The sequence below is a fragment of the Schistocerca gregaria genome, chromosome 6 (assembly GCF_023897955.1).
Source record: "Schistocerca gregaria isolate iqSchGreg1 chromosome 6, iqSchGreg1.2, whole genome shotgun sequence".
Lineage (NCBI taxonomy): Eukaryota > Metazoa > Arthropoda > Insecta > Orthoptera > Acrididae > Schistocerca > Schistocerca gregaria.
In genome coordinates this window covers 170,538,038-170,554,973 of record NC_064925.1, presented here as the reverse complement: position 1 = coordinate 170,554,973, position 16,936 = coordinate 170,538,038, and the positions used below count along the sequence as shown (strand labels likewise).

General features: G+C 39.2%; 1 pseudogene; it reads left to right on the top strand.

Moving 5' to 3' along the window:
- The first annotated feature begins 10,020 nt into the window (after window positions 1-10,020).
- LOC126279770 (5S ribosomal RNA) lies at window positions 10,021-10,138 on the top strand (annotated as a pseudogene).
- Window positions 10,139-16,936: the final 6,798 nt, after the last annotated feature.

The window sequence follows — 16,936 nt, the reverse complement described above, 5'->3', positions numbered from 1 at the left end:
ATTGCCAACTCTCATAACCCCAAACCTAATTTTTGAAAATTTTGCAGGGTGATTCTTGTCTAACATATTGGCAAGGAACAAACAGTAAATTATTTTACAGAGCGACGAAAATATTAGACAAAGAGAAAGAATGTTACAATTTATATCCAGTGACAACAAGTATTTCTTGCTTAGCATCTAAGTAAAACTTGTTTTCAGAAAACGGTGAAAACTGTCTTGCATGGCATATAGGCAACACAATAATGTAAAAATTTTATACAAAATGGAAGAAATGCTGCTTGCCTAATTGATTGTAATGGAGAAAACATGGCTCCATTTACAAAAATAATATGAAAATGTTGGTAGCCTAGTATGTATGTAATAAGAAAGCATCAATGGAAATGTAATAAATTTCTTACATAAGTAGATGAAAAGGATCATATAAGTTTTAACATATGTGTAACAATAACTACTTAAGCATTGAATAGTCTTCAATAAGCTAAGATAACCTAATAACCAGTAAAAAACAATATTTTATTTTGTGCAATTGGGCACTTACGTTTCCATGAAATTAATCAGTAGTGGTCTGACTACATGATATTTTATGTTTTTATGCTTGCAGTTCCCTCTGGTCCAAAGAAACCAGGTCTTCATGTTTTAAGTTCAGCAGACTCAGGGACTTGGTATCCACTGACAACGACACCTGATTCCCATCATCAGTTAATTTAAAGTGTAGGCAGACTGAGGGACTTCATACCCACTGACAACCATACCTGATGTCAAACTTTTCCTTTGATGAGACAGTTTCACAACGGAGGCAGACTCAGGGACCTTGGTCCACTGACGACCATACGTAACGTCCATTCTCCCAGGATGACACAGTTTGACAGTGTTGGCAGACTCAGGGACCTCGTGTCCACTGACAACCACACGTCACTGCGTTATTTCATAAGTACCTCCTGAAACTTATGTAGTACAAGTCTCGGTCGAGTATTTCTGGAAGCGTCATATTTTATATAAAATAGAGTCTCCCTTTAAAATACGGTATCTCTAACCTAATTACAGAAATTAAACAAGGAATAATATTATATCATATAAACAGGCATGAGCTCTGAGCTCATTTAAATGTTTTCTTTAACTCTATTGCCACAGCAATTACAGATTTGTGGCATATATCTCAAGTCATGAATAATGTGAGGCTCACCACATGGTGTCAAAGTCAATTTGCTTTAAATTTCTCGCCGCAGCAATCACAGATTTGTGGCATGTATTTTTCAATTCAGTCATAAAATAAGGCTCACCTCACGGTGGTAAGTTAATTGTCTTACTATTAGTTTGGCCAATAACAGGGCAAAAATTTTGATTGTGAACACGAATCATGACAAATGTCGCACCCCAGAGAAAAATATTATTTTAATTTCAAGGCACAAATCCTACTCTAATTACCTACTATTTTTACATTACTAGTGATGCTGAAAAAGAATGTTACAATGTGTGTTGCAATAACTGTTATGTACATTTTCCTTATAAACTATTTAAATGAATCTAGAAATGGAAAAGTACTTCCATAGTGATGCTGTTATATATAATAAAAATAACAGAATTATTTAGAAAAAGTCTAGCCAACGGCTTGCCAAATCATTTCATGAATATGTACACAATTTAGTGCATAATTACGTGACTTTGCGTCAGAATTTTTGCACCCTAATTACTAAGTCGCCCCATGAACCATGGACCTTGCCGTTGGTGGGGAGGCTTGCGTGCCTCAGCGATACAGATGGCGGTACCGTAGGTGCAACCACAACGGAGGGGTATCTGTTGAGAGGCCAGACAAACGTGTGGTTCCTGAAGAGGGGCAGCCTTTTCAGTAGTTGCAGGGGCAACAGTCTGGATGATTGACTGATCTGGCCCTGCAACATTAACCAAAACGGCCTTGCTGTGCTGGTACTGCGAACGGCTGAAAGCAAGGGGAAACTACAGCCGTAATTTTTCCCGAGGACATGCAGCTTTACTGTATGATTAAATGATGATGGCATCCTCTTGGGTAAAATATTCCGGAGGTAAAATAGTCCCCCATTCGGATCTCCGGGCGGGGACTACTCAGGAGGATGTCGTTATCAGGAGAAAGAAAACTGGCATTCTACGGACCGAAGCGTGGAATGTCAGATCCCTTAATCGGGCAGGTAGGTTAGAAAATTTAAAAAGGGAAATGGATAGGTTAAAGTTAGATATAGTGGGAATTAGTGAAGTTCGGTGGCAGGAGGAACAAGACTTCTGGTCAGGTGACTACAGGGTTATAAACACAAAATCAAATAGGGGTAATGCAGGAGTAGGTTTAATAATGAATAGGAAAATAGGAATGCGGGTAAGCTACTACAAACAGCATAGTGAACGCATTATTGTGGGCAAGATAGATACGAAGCCCACGCCTACTACAGTAGTACAAGTTTATATGCCAACTAGCTCTGCAGATGACGAAGAAATTGAAGAAATGTACGATGAAATAAAAGAAATTATTCAGATAGTGAAGGGAGACGAAAATTTAATAGTAATGGGTGACTGGAATTCGAGTGTAGGAAAAGGGAGAGAAGGAAACATAGTAGGTGAATATGGATTGGGGCTAAGAAATGAAAGAGGAAGCCGCCTAGTAGAATTTTGCACAGAGCACAACTTAATCATAGGTAACACTTGGTTTAAGAATCATGAAAGAAGGTTGTATACGTGGAAGAACCCTGGAGATACTAAAAGGTATCAGATAGATTATATAATGGTAAGACAGAGATATAGGAACCAGGTTTTAAGTTGTAAGACATTTCCAGGGGTAGATGTGGACTCTGATCACAATCTATTGGTTATGACCTGTAGATTAAAACTGAAGAAACTGCAAAAATGTGGGAAATTAAGGAGATGGGACCTGGATAAACTGAAAGAACCAGAGGTTGTACAGAGTTTCAGGGAGAGCATAATGGAACAATTGACAGGAATAGGGGAAAGAAATACAGTAGAAGAAGAATGGGTAGCTCTGAGGGATGAAGTAATGAAGACAGCAGAGGATAAAGTAGGTAAAAAGACGAGGGCTACTAGAAATCCTTGGGTAACAGAAGAAATATTGAATTTAATTGATGAAAGGAGAAAATATAAAAATGCAGTAAATGAAGCAGGCAAAAAGGAATACAAACGTCTCAAAAATGAGATCGACAGGAAGTGCAAAATGGCTAAACGGGGATGGCTAGAGGACAAATGTAAGGATGTAGAAGTTTATCTCACAAGGGGTAAGATAGATACTGCCTACAGGAAAATTAAAGAGACCTTTGGAGAGAAGAGAACCACGTGTATGAATATCAAGAGCTCAGATGGCAACCCAGTTCTAAGCAAAGAAGGGAAGGCAGAAAGGTGGAAGGAGTATATAGAAGGTTTATACAAGGGTGATGTACTTGAGGACAATATTATGGAAATGGAAGAGGATGTAGATGAAGACGAAATGGGAGATACGATACTGCGCGAAGAGTTTGACAGAGCACTGAAAGACCTGAGTCAAAACAAGGCCCCCGGAGTAGACAACATTCCATTAGAACTACTGACGGCCTTGGGAGAGCCAGTCATGACAAATACCCTCAGACTTCAAGAAGAATATAATAATTCCAATCCCAAAGAAAGCAGGTGTTGACAGATGTGAAAATTACCGAACTATCAGTTTAATAAGTCACAGCTGCAAAATACTAACGCGAATTCTTTACAGATGAATGGAAAAACTGGTAGATGCAGACCTCGGGGAGGATCAGTTTGGATTCCGTCGAAATGTTGGAACACGTGAGGCAATACTGACCTTACGACTTATCTTAGAAGACAGATTAAGAAAAGGCAAACCTACGTTTCTAGCATTTGTAGACTTAGAGAAAGCTTTTGACAATGTTGACTGGAATACTCTTTTTCAAATTCTAAAGGTGGCAGGGGTAAAATACAGGGAGCGAAAGGCTATTTACAATTTGTACAGAAACCAGATGGCAGTCATAAGAGTCGAGGGGCATGAAAGGGAAGCAGTGGTTGGGAAAGGAGTGAGACAGGGTTGTAGCCTCTCCCCGATGTTATTCAACCTGTATATTGAGCAAGCAGTAAAGGAAACAAAAGAATAATTTGGAGTAGGTATTAAAATTCATGGAGAGGAAGTGAAAACTTTGAGGTTCGCCGATGACATTGTAATTCTGTCAGAGACGGCAAAGGACTTGGAAGAGCAGTGGAACGGAATGGATAGTGTCTTGAAAGGAGGATATAAGATGAACATCAACAAAAGCAAAACGAGGGTAATGGAATGTAGTCAAATTAAATCGGGTGATGCTGAGGGAATTAGATTAGGAAATGAGACACTTATAGTAGTAAAGGAGTTTTGCTATTTACGAAGTAAAATAACTGATGATGGTCGAAGTAGAGAGGATATAAAATGTAGACTGGCAATGGCAAGGAAAGCATTTCTGAAGAAGAGAAATTTGTTAACATCGAATATAGATTTAAGTGTCAGGAAGTCATTTCTGAAAATATTTGTTTGGAGTGTAGCCATGTATGGAAGTGAAACATGGACGATAACTAGTTTGGACAAGAAGAGAATAGAAGCTTTCGAAATGTGGTGCTACAGAAGAATACTGAAGGTAGGGTGGATAGATCATGTAACTAATGAGGAGGTATTGAATAGGATTGGGGAGAAGAGAAGTTTGTGGCACAACTTGACTAGAAGAAGGGATCGGTTGGTAGGACATGTTTTGAGGCATCAAGGGATCACAAATTTAGCATTGGAGGGCAGTGTGGAGGGTAAAAATCGTAGAGGGAGACCGAGAGATGAGTACACTAAGCAGATTCGGAAGGATGTAGGTTGTAGTAGGTACTGGGAGATGAAGCAGCTTGCACAGGATAGAGTAGCATGGAGAGCTGCATCAAACCAGTCTCAGGACTGAAGACAACAACAACAACAATTACTAAGTTATACCAAATTTATAATTATCAGTCTGTAATGACTATCAATATTTCTGATGTCAAGCGTCAATGTCTGTGGTATAGCGTCTCAATCGTTTTTATATGGAGTCCTCATTGTCTCTGTTTGGAAGTCTCCCTAGTCTTTCTATGAATATGTGTGGTCATACCTTGGACTGTCACAAAGAACAAGAAAAAGAAACAATCTACAAATTACATAATAAAAAATAGATTATTTACAAAATACAACACAAAAACCTCCCATCTGTCCAGTAGAAACTGAATGAAGTGGTATATTCATCAAGGTGACAAGAAATAAATTTATGGCATGACAAGAGAAAAAAATCATCTCCTTCCAATTAACCTCTTGTTGGAATCGGCACGGCATCTCTAAATGACAATCATGAAATAGAAAGACACATGATAAATATTAAATTGAGTCCACTCCTATTTACACATTCATAAAATATGGCAGATACTCTCGCTTCTTGGCGTAAGAGTAATTTCACTCTGGAAACAGAAAAGAAATCGTTTAATGCCGGACATAATTATCCAGGTCATAGCTCAGTGCTTTTTTTTTCCACGGCTGACTGTTTCTGGAACGTCTTTCTTCTCGCAACCCTTAACGGTAAGTGTACTGCGCTCCGACCTGAAAATATCGTCATTTTAAGTGCTTTCGTTTCTCCAATGGAGAAAACTTCCGTTGAGATCATGTTTCCAGTAAGGAATGCAATAAAATAATCCTTAACCACAATAAGAACAGAAACAACACTATCATTCTTACCATTTCACAATTTCAGATCAATAATATTCTTGGCACTCATTCATCACATAATTTAACACTTTGCTGTGTATTTGTATCAGAACTTCTTTCGTGACTCATAGTCGTGTCTTAATTTAGATTTTAAGTAAGTGTGTACTCTACCTTAAAATTACTGTGACTTAAATTTTACATTAAGTGTGTATAAGCTATAGCTTCCTTCATAGAATACCGTTGTGGATTTCTTCGTTTAGAAGTGTATCTTTCTTACCTTCTCTTGGTCTATAAATGTCTGCAAAGTGCTTCTTTATTGTGTCACACTATTCATGAGTGGTCCATAAATCCTAATACGCCTTACCTAGCAAACTAAGAAACACGAAAAATCCACATAAATGATCACTCTTCAAACTACCTCATAAGTCAGAACAAGGGTCAGTGCGAAGGTTTCCTAATTATACTACTGCCCATCAAATATACCTTCTCAACTCAGAGCCACTAATACACTATATTTTACCTGAAGATAATGTCCACAGATTCTGTTATTTCATGTTATTTCTCCTTAAAAAACGTACATTGTTATTTCTTGCATTTTCCTTCAAATAAGTCACGAAAATTTCATTGTTTCAGTGAACAATCGCAAGATATAAACAGCTGGTATAATCCTCTCGTCAAAAATGCAAAGTTCTCATTCTCTCAAACAGTACAAATCATTCATAATCATTCATTCTTGGTCATTCATACAGGACAGATTGATAGTAAAAGATTAATAGATAAACAGTTTAGTCAAAGATTATGAAACAGCACTGAAAATTAAAATCGGAAGAATATACTGTAACGGCTGGGGCACCTATGCTCGCCAAACATACATTTACTAAAGATCAGTAAACCCCCCAGGGCCTTAGTCCTTGAAAATTGTAATGTGTGATAAGTGATGAATACCTCGCGATTTATGTGTTCGTATTGTCTCAAGTTCCACAGCGTTTGTGTGTGCAATGCGTCGTATATGGAAGGGTCCTTCATACACCAAGAAAGACTTCTACTCAAGTATTTTCTCTTACGAGATGTGATCTAAGCAATACTTTTTGACCTATCTGTAAATTCTTGACGTTGACTCGTGGATTATGCAGCTTCTTTCTTCTGTCTGCAGCTTTCTTGATGTTCTGTAATGCTATACTTACCACTTCATGGTGTTTTTGCAATAGTTCATCTAGAGTTTGTGGTCTATCGTTTTTAGGTTGGATTACTGTGGTAATTTGTCTGGAACCAAGAACCAGTCTAATGGAATTATCCCTTTTCTTAACCACATGTGATGGGCTGCTATATGAACTCATAGCAGGTTCGCTGATTCCTTGCTCTAACATGGATTGTATTTCCTGTTTGACTTCGTCTCTGTATGTCCGTGGGATGATGTATGGTGGTACAAAAATTTGTTATGATCCTTGACGTTGAATTCATAAAGAAAGTTACGTATTGTTCATGTCTTGTGAGAAAAAACATCACAATTTGTTTGTATTATTTCAAATAACTCATTAGTGCCTGTATTATGATTACTTCATCTCGGTCAACTTTCCTTTTAATTAATTGTTCTGTACTAATGGGTTGTTCTGTTTGGCAGTAAAACGTAATGATGTTATCTGTGCAACTATTAGACAAATTCAGTGATTTTTGTGCTTCAAGCGGAAAGAGAAAACGCAGATAATTCACTTCCTCATCCTCCTTTGTTAGCCATCCTTGAAATTTAAGTGTGACTAGAATTTGATGTACTTGTAACATGACTTCAGCATTAAAAAAGTTTGACATTGCTTTATATTCACCTAGGAATTCCACACCCAAAAACATTCCTGTTGATACAAGAGGGACTACTAAGAAATTTGCCGAAAACTCGTGTCCTTGACACCTGAAAACTAAGGAAGTCTGATTGTATATGTCTACACTCTTTCCTTGAATGACTCCCTTTAATTTGGTCTTAATTAATGGCAAGGTTGGACAAACAGATGCCTGTTCACACTTCTGAAACATTGTCTCGTTAATTACATTCACAGGGCTGCCATAATCAAGCACAGCTGAAAGTAGAATATTTCCTACCGAGATTTTTATAACTGCATTACTATACATCATTTCTCTGTTGTCATTTTGTTGTAACAATGTGTCCTCCACTCTAACAAAGTTAACATAATTTGTGTGTCGGCTTTCCGCCGCTACAAACGGTTTGTTTGTAGTCCTTGTTGCTAGTAATTGTTGTGCCAGCTCGTGTTTCCGCGAATTATTGCCTGGTTTGGGTGGTCTGATGTCTACATTGTTGTCACGCTCAAAATTGAAATTTATGTGATCCTGCCAATTTTAATTTGTCCCCTCATCATAACTGATTTGCTTCTCATACGTGTTATGACCGTAATTATCACGTGGGCTCCATGTTCTGTATTCTGAATGAGCACCGCGTTCCGAATTGCAATTTGCGTGTCCGCGCCAATTTCAGGTGTGTTTACCACGACCATTCCTTCTAAAATAATTTTCATTTCCATAACGGCTTTGCTCTCGCGGTCATTGTCGCGATGCGAACGAAAACATGTCACCAAAATACACCACTATCCTAAATATACCACTGTTCAATTAACTGTTACACAATTCACCAACGAACTCAAAGACAAAACTGCTGAAATAAAATTTTGTGTTTATACAAAGCAGTGCGCAAGCGATCAAAATGCTGTGCCTCCACTAATGATTACTGTTGCGAAAGCATTTTTGTATTGATCCTATGCGCAACAAATGACTTACTTGGTCTTTCTGCTACAACTACTTGATATGCTGCATTCCATTATTTAACAAAAACATAAAAAACCTATTATTCATGCTGAGTGCGATGCATGTTCTGTATGGTGGCTCCTGCTGTTGCTGTGGTTGCTGCTGCTTACGACAACTGCATGTAATTAAAGAGAAAGGGTTTGATCAAATCTAAACTCGATAAATGATAACCCAAACAAGTAATTCCTTTTTAAAAAAATCATATTCTGAAAGCGATTCTTTCTGGCATTACGAATTAATCAAACTGAAATAGTTCTCAATTAAATACATAGTGAAACCATTCCCTGACAATTACAAAAGAAATCAATGACAAAAATCAATACTTAATCTATTCGCCTAACAATGGTTTCCCTTTAGAATTCAACTCCTATCACTATCAAAATTACCGGCTGCTGCTACCCTTTTCTTTAAATTAATAAGCGCGCTGCAGATTATAAAAATTGTCAACTCAATACCAAATCCTGTGTCGCTGCTGGCGGACACGGCAGTACGGCAGGTCGGCGACGACCCCTCGCCCATGACACTTGCGCACCGCAGCTGGCGGGCTCCTACACTGGCTTCAAAACTGCACTATTACCCGTGTGCTGCGAAGCGCGACAACAATATCTTAGATTCCAGAGCTTGTGTATGCGCGCTGTAGCCAAACTTTAAATCCTAATTGAAGAACTAAAGAGCATTTTGGCAACTGTTTGAATACATCGAAACTTCCAGAATATCTTCGTACCATCGTGCCTTTCTTTATTGGGATGTCGTGCAAAGCAGATATTAGTCGAGTGACCTTACAACATTTCTGGCTAAATAATTATCTACTTCACTACGGGTTGTCGAGTTCATTATTTAATGATGACAACCCTCCCGTGTATTTACGACATACGTAATCTGTATTGTATTTTTAATGTTTCACAGTACCCAGGTAGCAGACGTTGAAGGTCGATTATTCTGAGGTCTACGATTGAGCTTTATCGTTCTTCATTCGTTAACTGCTTCGCTTTCCGACGCAAGAACCTCTCTGACATATTTCATCCGATCATTTCTCTTGTCGTGCATAACGTTTTATTGTGAGAATTGCGTGGATCTGATCGGCCACCGCATCCGAACAATGACACCTGCCAGCATGCTCAGAGGTCTGTTACAGCCCCTACTGCGAAAGAAAGTAGATGGTGGCGGGCTCCCATAGGTAACATATGTATCATTTAGGTAGAAATTTAGTAAACTGCGACATATTGCCTTCTCGAAGCTTGTGGTCTGTCGTCAATGAGTATCCTTTACATGTCGCGAGAATTTGTGTAAAGATGACATATAGAATTATTTGCTAATCAGTGACACACCTTGAGATAAATTCAGTTGAGCCGCCCCAATGGTAGAGTGAGAGGAAACGCCACGTCCAACCTCCAGTATGACAAATACGAAAGCCGAAGGTGTACAAACTAAGTTGCCGAGAGTAATACATAATTTAATCTGTGACGTTAGGCAGCTGAAGCACTTTCTACAAATCCATGGCTACAGTGCACATATCAGGCAACGGCCTTGCCGCAGTGGATACACCGGTTCCCGTAAGAACACCGAAGTTAAGTGCTGTCGGGCGTGGTCGGCACTTGGACGGGTGACCATCCAGGCCACCATGTGCTGTTGCCATTTTTCGGGGTGCACTGAGCCTCGTGACATCAGTTGAGGAGCTACTCGACCGAATACTAGCGGCTTCGGTCAAGAATACCATCATAACGATTGGGAGAGCGGTGTGCTGACCCCACGCCCCTCCTATTCGCAACCTCCCCTGAGGATGACACGGCGGACGGATGGTCACGGTAGGCCACTCGTGGCCTGAAGAAGGAATGCTTTAGTACAGTGCACATATCACCATTAGGTAATGTTGAGGGAATACCGTCACTTTTCATGGAATTGAAAGCTTCTACAGCTTTTCTATAGCGTAGTTTCCATTTTAATTTTACTGAAGCATCATCAGCTTTATTTTTCATGACTTCACTTTAGTGGTCACGGTCGTTGAAAGTTTCTCTGTCTTTGGAAAGGAAAGTTGAGGAAAATCACTTTTAAAATACTAGAAATAAAATCAATATATCATCTTGGTACTTGACTGTTTGATCGATGATGTTTTTCAGGGATTCTTGATATTTGAATCACAACCCAAATTCTTCTACCATTTCAGTCTATTTATAATGATTTAGCCCACTATGTATGAAATTAGTATGTTCGTTAGTTTGTCCCCTGTCAGATGGCAAACACTTGCAGTGCGTTCTTCCCCGTAACATATCTTTGTATACACTTTAACCATCTTACTTCCTCTTCACCAACGTTTGAAGGTGCTTTCAAGTAAATCTTTAAATGTCCATAACAGTAATCTTGCATACCCTGCGATATTTACAATTTAATCTGGAACAGTGAATTTTGTGGATCATTGTCTTTGATTCTCGGTAGGATCAGTATACGAGACATGCCGACATCTTGCAGCTGTCAATATTAGAAGTAAACCAACTAAATAGCTACCTTGACGGTACATTGCTTCCGAGATGGTTAGAATAGAGTCTTCTTCGTATTGAAAGCGGCGTCCTTGCAGTCATACCGGCAGCTGGCTCATAACCTTGAAGTCAAAAGGACCGTTATCATAAATAGGTTGACAAATACATTCTTGGATTGAATTTCTAAGGAGTGAAAAAAATGTGTTTTGGTCTAGTTTGCATTGATTAATTTGGAATGTAATTAAATAAATAAATGGATATTGAAGACGCACTGTCCCGTGGTTTAAGATCTACGAAATAATATTAGCCGATAGACTTACTTGCCTCAGAGTAATTCCTCAACACACCTGTAAGTATAATAGCATTACTTACTGATTATTTAATTGTGTTGCCGGCCGCGGTGGTCTCGCGGTTCTAGGCGCGCAGTCCGGAACCGTGGACTGCTACGGTCGCAGATTCGAATCCCGCCTCGGGCATGGATGTGTGTGATGTCCTTAGGTAGGTTTAAGTAGTTCTAAGTTCTAGGGGACTAATGACCCCATCAGTTGAGTCCCATAGTGCTCAGAGGCATTTAATTGTGTTGTTGTTTTATGCTACTCATAATCTCACTTTCATATTTAGAAATCGATGTGAACATCACCACTAGAAGCACAAGCTACATTCACTGTGGACATGTTGAGCGAAAATGAGGGATATTGCACATCTTCACAAACTAGGTGGCAGGCACATAATCCCACAACTTCCAAACAGCAACGGTATACACAAAAAGCCACCTGCTAACAGCCATTTCGAATACTTGCGACAGGTAAATGACATGGCGCTTTTGCCGGGAAATTGGCATTGGCAAGTAACTCATTTATAAAACTTCCACTCTGCAAATATCTGCGCTCATGCTGTACTTGGGTAGCGATGGCGTGCCGTCTGCCACTCAGCATGGGAAGACTCCTCTCGACGATGTGTTGCGTAATGTGTCGCGGAGAAGCCAGTATGTTTCAATGCTGTTTCTACTCACTTTTGGCGCACGCGATTAGCCTAGCGGTCTAAGGCGCTGTGTCATGAACTGTGCGGCAGGTCCCGGCGGAGGTTCGAGTCCTCACTTGGGCATAGGTGTGTGTGTTTGCCCTTAGGATAATTTAGATTAAGTAGTGTGTAAGCTTAGGGATTAATGACCTTAGCAGTTAAGTCCCATAAGATTTCACACACATCTGAACATTTCTACTCATTTTTTATTTTTTCTGCAGCACTTCTCCACTGAAGAAACAAATATTTACCAATACTGTTTTTAAATTAAATGCTGATCAGTCTAGCATGACTTTTATTTCATTTAAAAGTGCCGCTTACAGAGAAAATATAAAACACAATGAAACTTTCATCAAATATAAATTCTTCAAATTCCTCATCAATACCAGCACACATAATATTATGTTTATTCTGAATTTCGTCAGAGAATTTTACTTTTAATAGTTTCTGAGCAACGATCCTCAGAATCGTTATTTCATTAAATTACTATCAATTTTACGCTTAAAAAATCCGGAGGCACTTGGTGATCACACATGCAATACTGCAAAAGATATAAAATTACCCCTACTTTAGCTGAGAGAAAATTAAACTGCCACAAAAACTTAGAAATTTCCTTATGAGGGAATTGAAACGGAACTGCTCAAACGGAGCGAGGGATAAACGACTGTCTGGCTCCGTACGATTCGTACTTACATTTGTGGTAGCAGCTGCTATGGAAAATGCTCGTTGAAGGCAGTAGAATCGCTCTTCAGAAATCCGCAAATATTGACTTCTTAAATTTTACCGGCAGTGTTTCGTGGTAACGAATTTCGTCGTCCCTTCAGCGATTACCATTGAGTTTCATTCTTGAGACGTAACTTGAGAGTTGGTAACACTGTGAGGCAAGAATCATCCGAACGAACGACGTCCACTGCCCCATTGATATTTTATGGCTTCGGCACCACGTTTTCCCGTTACAGGCGTTTCCATCAATGGTGAGTGTTTCGGAATTCCTGTTCGCCCGGCAATTCGCTGTTTATGGAGCACCCTTCGTATTGTTTTGGTGCTGACGGGGTTCGCGAGTTCCACAGTCAGTACTGCATTGACTTTAGCTGCTGTCTTATTTTTCGTCAAAGTCCTCTTCGATAGCCGACTGTCGCGATTAATCAACACTTATTTCCCTCCGCGTTGTGACTTAGCGGATTATATTTTTTTCGTTTTCCCTGTATGTGATATAAATCGTCAGTATTTCGTTTCTTGAGATACCAAGAACTTCGGGGCTTTTGGTTACGGCATATGAGTACGAACAATTGGCCCAGGTTAGACTTCACTAACTCCGACATAAACGCACTCAAAGCTACCAGTACTCTGTTCTGACCACTGCGTACTGAGGGCGCGGCACAGGTGTCGTTCGTCGTCAGATACAAAATGGTTCAAATGGGTCTCAGTATTATGGGACCTAACATCTGAGGTCATCAGTCCCCTAGAACTACTTAAACCTAACTATCATAAGGACATCACACACATCCATGCCCGAGGCAGGATTCGAACCTGCGATCGTAAGGGTAGAGCGGTTCCAGACTGAAGCGCCTACAACAGCTCGGTCACAGCGGGCGGCTGTCAAATACAATAGCGCTACTTGCAGCCTTGGCTAAGATCTGCTTTTATACTCAAGCATGCATTTCTCGTGGCGTTATCATGTTTTTGTCCAGCTCCTGTATAAAGCAAGGCTACACCTCTTAAAGAGTAAATTGTAATAGCACTTTAAATTTTATATTTGGTCAGAATCGTGTAAATAACGTTTTATGGCATCTGGAAATGGTTAGATACGCAAGTTTCTACTGGGTTGGGTGCTCAGATGACCGTTTTACCCATATACCAGGATGACGGTGGGAAGTGTGCGACTGATTACTAGTACCACCTGCACGCACTGCAAACGTAACATATTTTTCAACAAACTACATATATACTCCCAACCCACTGTACGGTACTTACAAATATTATAAGTTTTCATTTCTGTCCCATTCACAGAGTGATGGAGGTATAAACGACTGTCTAACTACCTCTGTACACGTAACGTAGAGGGGTAGAACACAATACGTGAACGAAGGGTAGTGTCTTTAATTAGTAATCAAACCATGTAAGTAGGCTGTTTAGGTTTTCTTACTGGTAACGCCATGTAGCGCTCTGTATGAAAAATCTCTGGCTGTGCGGTGTGCAGTCTGTGGCTAGTTTGCATTGTTGTCTGCCATTGTAGTGTTGGGCAGATGGATATTAATAGCTCGTAGCGTTGCACAGTTGGAGGTGAGCCGCCAGCAGTGGTGGATGTGGGGAGAGAGATGGGGAACTTGTGAAAGTTGTAAGACTGGATGTCATGAACTGCTATATACATTATGACTTTTGAACACTATTGAGGTAAATACATTGTTTGTTCTGTATAAAAATCTTCATTTACTAACTATGCCAATCAGTAGGTAGTGCCTTCAGTAGTTTGAATCTTTTATTTAGCTGGCAGTAGAGGTGCTCTCTGTATTGCAGTAGTTCGAGTAACGAAGATTTTTGTGAGGTAAGTGATTTGTGAAAGGTATAGGTTAATGTTAGTCAGGGCCGTTTTTTGTAGGGATTATTGAAAGTCAGATTGCGTTGCGCTAAAAATATTGTGTGTCAGTTTATGCACAGTCGTATATAATTTTTCTAAGGCGACGTTTCATATGGCGACCCTGGCAGGATACCTAACTGGAATCTTCTGATTTTTTCTTGTAGTTTGTGTAATTATTGTAGATTTTGTTTGTTGCTAGCATGTAATTGTAGAGAGAATCTCCTTTGTAGTTGCAGTCTTTCATTGTTGTACAGTAAAACAGCTGTGTGGTGTGCATGTAAATTTGCACCAATTATTTTGCAGCTGCACTTGCAATTAACTAGATATTATTTTCAGTGCTATGTTAATGTGTTCTCATACTTTTGCTCTTCAAATTGTGTTGTTGTGTGAAATATTCTGACAATAATGGCGTGTGAAAAACGTAATACTAGGCTCCAAAGTAAACTGAGAAATGACAGTGAAGACGAAAGCAGTGTGTTAGCGCCACCATGTAAAGAGTTAACTAATGTTCAAAGTAGTAATTTTTTAATTGTGCATAGGGAAATGGAGCTGGCTGAAAACAATGGTGTAGGCAGTGAAACAATTAGTGAACAAGGAAGCATTATCGATCGATCTGTCGGCAACAGCTCACCTCAGGATTCCGAAATGACAGGAACACAATCTCGCAAATATTGTAGATCTAGGATTTGGGTCCTCACCGTTTTCTCAAATGAGTCAAGACACATTTTCTGCTGGTCTAAATGTAAATGTTGGCAGTGCAAGTGCACTGCGGAAAAGCATAGAGGAACAGATTCCAGACACAAATACATTATTATTGCAATTAATACAACAAATGGAACAAAATCAGAGACAAATACAGCAACAGTTAGACACAATGGAACAAAATCTTCAAAAGGTAGACACAGTGGAACAAAATCTTAAAACGTTAGACACACTGGAACAAAATCTTAAAAAGATAGACACACTGGAACAAAATATTCAAAGGTTAGACACCACGCTTGAACAAACACATGAAGATTTAACTATTGATTTATGTAACATCGAATTGAAATGTCAACAAGTCTGTAATGAAGTAAAAACACAAATTTGTGAGCATTTCCAAACTATTTTTTCGCAAAGAACATCCTACTTACATGGTTTGACTACTAATTAAAGACACTACCCTTCGATCACGTATTGTGTTCTACCCCCTACATTACGTGTATAGAGGTAGTTAGACAGTCGTTTTTACCTCCATCAGTCCGTGAATGAGACAGAAATGAATATTATTGTTCATGAAAATCATGACACCTTGCAAGCTAAAATTTACTTAGTTGCATCTACCGATTCTGTTACGCAACTTGCAATAACTCAGGAAAACCTTAAGGACACAGCAGATAGGATTTCAACACAGATGGACACTCTGAAACGTGGTTCAGAAAAACACACAGAGGAAATAATTTCACTATCAGATAAAGTAGCCGAACTTTCAGATCAGTTCACTAACTTATCGACAAAGGCAGATGAAGATTTGAATGACACAAGACCTGTAGCCTTCATGGACACTGAAGAGTATGAACAAATTAGAAAATTCAAACAAAATCAATATCAAATCAGTACACAGTACAGAAGAGAAATACGGGAAGTACAAGATCAGTTGGCACAAGTAATACAAAAATTACATATTTCAGAGGACACTCGCGCTCCAACACGGGAAGAGGAACTTAGAAATACGGAAAAGCAGCAAAATAATAACACAGGGCATTTCGGAAATTATGAAAGAAATTGGCCAGGCGCATTGAATTTTGAGATGGAACCTCCGAAACGACGTAACAATGAGCGATGTGCGACTCAAAGACACGATGATTTTGACTGTAAGCTGTTCATTACTACACGTAAATTCAAAACATTTAATAATTATGACAACGAAATTCATCCACAAGCATGGCTTCATCAATTCTCTCATTGTTTTCCTCCCAACTGTTCGTTGGAGCACAGGTTAGAATTTATGTGTGGCTACTTGGAGAATGAACCAGCTGTATGAATGCGATCGTCATTCACAATTGTCACAGTGAAGGAGAATTTTATCATGCCTTCCTCTCAGCGTATTGGTCTCAAGCTACACAAGACCGAGTAAAACATAGCATAATAATGATGAAACGTTTCGAACAATCTGAATTTTCCAGTCTTATGAAATATTTTGAAGACATGTTGCATAAGAATCAATATCTTTCAAACCCATACAGCCCTTCAGAACACAACCACATTTGCTTAATCAAATTGCCTGAACATTTCAGAAATATTATTTTGGCAGGGAGTTGCAAAGACGACATTGAAGCTTTTCAGGGACTCTTACTAGAATTAGAAATTGACACAGACAGT